Source organism: Triticum urartu, chromosome 5A, assembly GCF_056163025.1.
Source record: "Triticum urartu cultivar PI428250 chromosome 5A, HENAU_Tu73, whole genome shotgun sequence".
Taxonomy (NCBI): Eukaryota; Viridiplantae; Streptophyta; class Magnoliopsida; order Poales; family Poaceae; genus Triticum; species Triticum urartu.
In genome coordinates, this window is record NC_141877.1 from 126016686 (window position 1) to 126023667 (window position 6982).

Below are 6982 nucleotides of genomic sequence, written 5' to 3' on the forward strand. Positions count from 1 at the left end.
AAAACTTCGTTTCTTAGGATCTCATTTCTCTCTGATATTTGTTTGTATGTGACTTGCATGCACCCTCTCTCTATCTCTCTCACACCCACACACATAACTCATCCTTCTGATCCACTCGACTCTTATCTCTAACACACACACGCACACTAGCTAGCATCTTTATCTTTCTATTTATCTGTTTCTCCATCAACCTTCTTTCTCACCCTCACTCTTGCTTCCTATCACGCACATAATATATGTTTCTCTCTACATGTTGTCATGTGCCCTCTTTTTATCTTTCTCTCACACACACATAACTTCACCCTCTGAACCACTCGGCGGTCATCTCCAACACTCAAACTAGCCGATGTCCCTCTAGCTAGCATCTCTATCTCTCTATCTATCAGTAGTTTCTCCATCAACATTTCTTTCTCGACGCACTCTTGCTTCCTATCACGCACACTATATCTGTCTATCCATACATGCACCTATAGGTTGATATATTTTGCACAATCATTGTGTCTCGCCCCCTCTGCTCACCATAGATGCATGCTCCAGCCCATGCCACTATCTCTTAAAGATAAAAACACATGCTCAATTATCGGGCCTTCTTCCCTGCACTCTCACATGCATGCATATTGTCATACCGATCCATCTCTCCCATGTCGTTGATCTTGTGACTTATGTCTTCTTTCTTTTATCTCAATCATGCACACATGCGCTGTAACACCCTCGATGCGACTATAGCTCCCACGTGTCGAGGCACGACTTAGAGACATAATCGCATTGAAGGCATATGTCGCAAGTGAGGTAATCTTCACACAACCCATGTAATACATAAGGAAAAGGGATACATAGTTGGCTTACAATCGCCACTTCACACAATTACAGGAATAAACATTACATCAATCAAATACACTCATGGTCCGACTACGGAACCAGAATAAAAGAAGAACCCCAAATGCGATAAAGGTCCCCGATCGACCCCAACTGGGCTCCACTACTGATCAACTAGAACGAAACAACATAAAGAACACAATCTTCATCGAGCTCCTCCTGAGCTTGGTTGCGTCATCTGCACGGTCTCAACGGCACCTGCAAACTGGTTTTGGAAGTATCTGTGAGCCACAGGGACTCAGCAATCTCGCACCCTCGCGATCAAGACTATTTAAGCTTATGGGTAAGGTAAAAGTATGAGGTGGAGCTGCAGCAAGCGACTAGCATATATGGTGGCTAACATACGCAAATGAGAGCGAGAAGAGAAGGCAAAGCACGGTCGATAAAAGTATGATCAAGAAGTGATCCTGGACTACCTACGTCAAGCATAACTCCAACAACCGTGTTCACTTCCCGGACTCTGCCGGAAAGAGACCATCACGGTTACACACGCGGTTGATTCATTTTAAATAAGGTCGACTTCAGGTTTTCTACAACCGGACGTTAACAAATTCCCATCTGCCCATAACCGCGGGCACGGCTTTCGAAAGTTCAAATCCCTGCAGGGGTGTCCCAACTTAGCCCATCACAAGCTCTCACGGTCAACGAAGGAATAGACCTCCTCCCGAGACGTTCCGATCAGACTCGGTATCCCGGTACAACAAGACATTTCGACAGGGTAAAACTAAACCAGCAACACCGCCCGAATGTGCCGACAAATCCCGATAGGAGCTGCACATATCTCTTTCTCAGGGCACACTCAGATTGTCCTAGGTACGGGTAGGCCAGCCCAGAGTTGCCCCTGGTGGTCACCGGTAGCTGACAGTTGGACCAACACTCAGAGGAGCACTGGCCCGGGGGGGGGGGTTAAAATAATGATGACCCTTGAGTCCGCGAAACCCAAGGGAAAAAGAGGCTAGGTGGCGAATGATAAAACCAATGTTGGGCATTGCTGGAAGAGCTTTACTTAAGGCGAACTTTCAAGGGGTTCCCATTATAGCCCAACCGCGTAAGGGACGCAAAATCCGGGAACATAACACCGATACGACGGAAACTAGGGCGGCAAAAGTGGAACAAAACACCAGGCATAAGGCCGAGCCTTCCACCCTTCACCAAGTATATAGATGCATTAATTAAATAAGATATAACGTGATATCCCAACAAGTAAATAAATATTCCAACAAGGAACAACATCTCCATGTTCCAACAAGGAACAAACTTCAATCTTCACCTGCAACTAACAACGCTATAAGAGGGGCTGAGCAAAGCGGTAACATAGCCAATCAACGGTTTGCTAGGACATGGTGGGTTAGAGGTTTGACATGGCAATTTGGGAGGCTGACAAGCAAAAGGTAGGCATCGTAGCATTGGCATAGCAAAAGAGCGAGCAAACTAGCATAGCAAAGATAGTAGTGATTTCGAGGGTATGATCATCTTGCCTGAAATCCCGCAAGGAAGAAGAACGAGTCCATGAAGAAGATAAACGGACGTAGACGAACGGATCCTCACAACACGACGTTATCGGAACCAACCCGAAGAAGCAACACCGGAAAGAAGCAAACGACATAGTAAACAACCACCACAAAGACATGGCATGATGCGCAAACAAGTATGATGCATGTCCGGTTTAATGAGGCATGGCATGGCAAAGTGCACAAGCAATCCTACAAATTAAGTGGAGCTCAATATGCATCGGGATGCATATTGACAAAACACCACGGTAAGTTATTTAGTTGATCCCGTTTATGTACCCAACAATATTAAATGTTGTTAAGCATGGCAAGAGGGTGAAGCAAATGAAAACTACCTATCTAGTCAAGGTTAAATGAGGCCGGAAGCAACGAACAACAAATCCGGAAAATCCTCATATGCATAATTTAAGGTTTGGTAATGTTCTGCCCTAAACATTATTTTAGAGTTGTTAAACATGCAAGATGAGTGCAACATGTTAAACTAGACATTTTTCTACCCCATTTACATATATAATTTATTAAATTCGGAGTTACGGTGAATTAGTTATGAATTAAATCATTTTAACATGGCATAGGAGAAAATTTAATCAAACAGCATGTTTAACATTTAAAACATGGGTGAAAGTTGGATATTATTAATCTACACAAAATTCTGAGCAAGTTTCATATATAAAACATTTTAATCCGATGCACGGTTAGTGAGTTATTAAATGCATGAACTAGGGGGACTATTCTGCAAACTGTTGTCTCTCGAATAATAGGGAAAAATCCCAGGCGCTGAAAAAAAACACATCACGGGCCGAATCTGAGGTAAGCCCAACAGCAGGGAAGAAAAAAAAACAACAGGGGGGCGCTGGGGGGGTGGCTCACCCATGGGCTTGGCCCGACTCGGTGGGAAGGAGGCCGGCTTGGGGCTGCGGGACTGGGCCGGATCTGGCACGGCGGCCCAGCAGAGAGGAGGGGCTGGCGCTGGGCCTCGCGCAGGACGCGGCCCATGTCAGGTGGAGGCGGGCGCTCGTCATCTCCCTCAACAGGAGGTCGAGTGAGGCCATGGCAGGGGCACCAGCGGCGATCCATGGCGATGGCGGGCGGCGAGAGGCAGGGGATCGACGGGGACGACGAATCTGGAGTGGTGGAGGCCGGATCGGGCTCCGGGGACCCATTCCCGGCGAGGGCGAGGGTTAGGCGCCATGGTGGAGGCGCTGACCAAGGAGGAGAGCAGAGGGGTTAGGGAGAGAAAGAGAGACGGGGAGGAAAGGAAAAGGCGATGGCGGCGTGACCGGGGTTCAAGGCGGCCGGCGACGAGCATGCTCGGGATCGGGCTCCGGCAGCGAGGAGATGGTGCGGTGGGGGTAGACTCCCTCGATCCAGGTCGGGATCGAGGAGGCTGCGGGAGGCCGGGCACGCGCGGCAGATGGGCTCCGCGGGCCCCTCTCGGGCCTGGCAGGGCCGCGAGAGGTGGGAGGAGGCCAGGGGCGACGTGGCGGCTTCCTGGTGGTGGAGGGCGGCGGCTGCGGCGGCGCTGGCCGCACAGGCGGTGCCAAGTGGCGAGGTAGGGGTGGTGCGGCGCGGAAATGGAGGTGGGAGGCGGCTAGAGGTAGGTGAGGGGCTGGGGATGCCCAAAAATGGAAGGGGAAGGTCTATATATAGACAAGGGGGCTAGGTTAGGGGGATTTTTGTCCGTTCCGGAGCCTCCGATCGCGATCTGACGGACCAGAATGGAGGGGGGGTTTAGATAGGTGGGCTAGTGGGCTGTGAAGAGAGGTTGGGCTGAGATGAGAGGAGAGGAGTGCAGCCCGGTAACTGTTTCCGGAGACCGAAAACGTCCGACGATAGACCGGCTACTATTGCCGCTATATTTAACGGTTGGGGCATCAAACGGACTCCAAATGCGATGAAACTTGACAGGCGGTCTACCTACACTATAACAAGACCGCACGCCAACTCTCATCCCATTCCGAGAACATTTTCCGGCCACTTATAAAATACTATTACGGACGTGCCGCGGGCGCGTGCAAGTGTGCCTGGGCTCAGAACGGACAACGGAAAGAACGGGGGAACCCGGACGGATGCAAGTTTTGAAAAACATGATGATGCAATGCACATGATGACATGATGAAATGCAACACGCAAGCAAATGACAAGGCAACAACAGCGAATAACTGGCGGACACCTGGCACATCGGTCACGGGGCGTTACAACACTCCACCACTACGAGAGGATCTCGTCCCGAGATCTAGAATGGCACCGGAGGGAAAACGGAAGAGAAAGAGAAGAGGTAAAACTAAGTTGCTTCTTTGACCAATGAGTGAAACCAAAGGACCTTGAGAGTTTGAACAAAAGACAAAAACAAGCAACGGAGATGACGAAGTTGAACACACTCCGCTAGAAAAAGAGGAACAAAGCACATTGCGAAAAACCTTGAGGTTGAAAGGCAAGATATATATTGAAACCACTCTGGTTAAAACAAGATAGAGAAGGATTAAGAATGATATAATTTGGACAGCACTCCGCCTGTAAATGGAAGGAATTGAACTTGACAAGTTGAGAGGATACTTGAAAAGAGGACACAACACTCCGGTTAAAAGGATAGGCAAAGAAAAGAATACTATCATGACAAAACAAGAAGATGGGTAGAAGAGAGCAACATCACAATGCCTCCGGAACAAAAGAATAGAAGATAGATAATTGAGATAGGGGAATGGAGAAGAAAATGCCAACTTCTGCCACAAAAGAGCTTGACAAGGCATCTTTAGGAGAAGGGTTGAACGGGGTTGTTGGAAAACCACCAACGAAAAGAATAAGGTTGATATGGTCTTATGGAATACATCTCAAATTATGAGGTTACAACCTGCCACTCACGGGAAAAGGATTGGATTGATATGAACAAATTTACGAGAAAGGTATGTCGCACCGGAAAGGACAAACGAAGAGCTTGGATCATTTATGAGCACCATAATAGCAACAATCCTTAGGGACAGCTTTAGGTGAAATATAACCCAAGATAGCTCCAATGACGAGATTGATGGATTTAAAAATGTCTCATTCTAGACAGCATGTGAATCATGAAAACCCGAGCTTAAATTATCAAGAATGACATAATACCACCCCGAATGATAGGGTAGACAGAAATGCACTATGGATAGCGAGATGAAGAATGCTTGAACTCCTTAGAAAAGAATCTCGATGAACATATCGAGAAGGAATATAAATCCTTGATGAACCAACATGTAGAATCTCCAAGAAGAACTTCGGTAACGAAAGGATAACAAAAGAAAGAGAAGTTGAGAATATAAGGTGAAGCCTTGCAATGATTTAGACGGATCTCCGTGATAATTAGATCTTGGAACTCCGGGAAAAAGAGAAGATGAAACAAATGAAACCGAGAGTTTGAAGGGCCTCCGGAATAAGAATTAATCATTAGGATGAAACAAGAATAAGAATTACATTATGCTTATCCTTCACCAATTAAATTGATGACAATCAATGGATTTGGCATACTACTTATTCTCGTAGAGAGCATTAAGATAGATATAGCGCCAACTTTGGAAAATATTGAACGAACCACCAGTAGAATTGAAATAACGAATAAATTGATAAGGAAGAGAAATCTTGAACAAACCACCATAAGGATTTAAAATGAACCAATAAAAGATAACGAATCACCGGGAAGAATTTGCAAATGAACGAAGATGCTTGAGAGAAACTAGATACATGAGAACGAAGGGATCACGAACTGATTAAAATCACTTGAACGAAGCACCGGTAAAATTGGAGAATGATAACTGAAAGCTGAGAATGAATAAATCTTAGATGATGGGCTCCGGATGAACAAACCGAAAAGGCTCCTGAATTACTCCGGATGTTTGAAAAGAATATCTCACAATCGCAAATAATTATGAGAGGATGGAAACAAGATAGAATCGCGAATCTTGAAGAGAATGGAGCAAGATTGAGAGAGAAAAAAAATCTTCTTCGGTCTACAAATCCCCGAGAATGATGACAGAAACACCACCAAGAATTATTGAGGCACACCAGAATGAAGAATGGAAAAGTTGAGCCAACGATGAAAAGAAAATTGAGAGATCTTGGAGAAATACATTTGACTGATGATAACTCATTCTTACGTCAAACTTGGAAAAGAATTTGAAAAGCTCAGGAAAATAAGAAGAGTCAGGTAAGATCCTGGGAAAAGGCCTGTGGGTTAGGGCCCACTCAAAAGAAATACCGTTGAAGGATTTAAAAGAGAGAATGCACCAGTTGAATAAAAAGGCTCGAATGATATAACATCCTCGAAATAGCTTGAATGAAAGAAGAGTGGATACACGAATCTTCGAGATATCTTCAGCACTCCAGAACAATTGAATATCGAGAGGTGAATGATTATGAGGTACATCGGTATGAGAAGGCATTTGAAAAGAGAAAAGGGTATGATCAACAAAGCTTGAATTTAACCACCGACGAAGAAAAATGAGTGAAGAGTGACGAACTTGAAGCTCCGTTAGAATCTTCATGAGAATCACCGAATAAGAACAAGAAGGAAAAGAATGGAGAGACTTCACACCAATAAGATGGTACTTGATTAAGAAATCTGA

General features: G+C 45.7%; 1 long non-coding RNA gene across 1 annotated transcript; it reads right to left on the bottom strand.

Moving 5' to 3' along the window:
• Positions 1 to 659: 659 nt before the first annotated feature.
• Positions 660 to 3985, bottom strand: LOC147970544 (uncharacterized). The gene is made up of 2 exons (XR_015603244.1): positions 2355 to 3985; positions 660 to 1081 (listed from the first exon to the last, which is right to left on the bottom strand). It is a non-coding gene; the product is annotated as an uncharacterized LOC147970544 (long non-coding RNA).
• Between the last annotated feature and the right edge of the window lie 2997 nt (positions 3986 to 6982).